Source organism: Cynoglossus semilaevis, chromosome 16, assembly GCF_000523025.1.
Source record: "Cynoglossus semilaevis isolate Cse_v1.0 chromosome 16, Cse_v1.0, whole genome shotgun sequence".
NCBI classification, from domain to species: Eukaryota; Metazoa; Chordata; class Actinopteri; order Pleuronectiformes; family Cynoglossidae; genus Cynoglossus; species Cynoglossus semilaevis.
In genome coordinates this window covers 18,763,725-18,765,019 of record NC_024322.1, presented here as the reverse complement: position 1 = coordinate 18,765,019, position 1,295 = coordinate 18,763,725, and positions in this window count along the sequence as shown.

The window sequence follows — 1,295 nt, the reverse complement described above, 5'->3', positions numbered from 1 at the left end:
AGGGGAAGGCCAGGTCTTTAATATTTAGGAGAGGGAAGCCACAGGGAGGGTGTTTCCCTCTGGCCCAGGGGCCGCTGCTGTGGTGACCGCTCGCTGCCTGCCTGCCGAGGCCGCCCGTTAGCAACGGTGTTTGATCCTGAGAGCCTGAAATCTCTGGAAAAGCTGAACTCCATTTGCCTGGGTTGGTCGACTCCTGGAAGCAGAACAGTCAGCTCTGCAGAGGACTGGCCCCGGATTCTGTGCAGCTGCTCTGAGAGGGAACACCACGAGAACCGCTGGAGGAACCACTTAGGGAACCGCCAGCGTACCGCACGGAGAACCTTGACATGTGTCATAGCCACAATTTACAGAGTTGTGTGTTGTGAAACAGATATATGACACCGTGAAACTTTACAAAGTTATTTTAGAAATGGTACACAACTCCTACCAACTGGGCTTCGGAGCAGCGGAGTAGAACACGACTCTGAAGTAGGATTCACCTGAGAACGCAGTACTGCCTTCTTGTTGTGTTGATGTGGAACTAACGAGGAAACGGTTACAGTTCTGGACATAAACAGTGGTTGGTTCACTGCATTAGCACACGTAAAGATACTTCAGACCTGTACTCACTCTGGATGACTAATACTCCTCAGTACTACTCAGTCCCAGTGGGTTGTGGTTATACATAGATACAGGGACAACAGTGATTTGTGGTTTGGGGGAATAAAATATAAACTGTTGTACGGAACGTCGCTATATTTGTGTTTCCATGTCTCGTGAATACGCGTCCTTAAATACTACATTGTTTTATACAAATACGTCATAACGATATAAGTGTGCTAGCAAAAAAATACTTTTGTACAAAGTAGTTGCCCCCAAATGGCAGGCTGTGGTCCATCTCCAGCCCCCGAGCCACCTATTTACATGATAGATGCAAGTTTGACACTTTTACATTTTTAAATTTTAATTTAAAGCGGTACTATATTTATACTATAATTGTTTGTACTTTTTAAAATGTATTTTAAAAAACTTGAAAATTAACCTTCCTTAATGGATATTTTAGACAGAAAAAGTACAATATATGAAGACAATCACGGAATTTATCCCAAATACATATTTAAATATATTGACAGCTTTTCTATGAATATAAACGTGTGTGTTTTCTGACTCTTTATTGTCAGGCTGCTGCAGAGACTATCATCGAGGCCGACACCAGGAAATATCCACGAGTACAAAGTAATAACATAAGTACTGTATATTCTCACAACGACTGACGGCAATCACACCGCAGCCCTGGAGGGGGGGGGGGGCGAGGT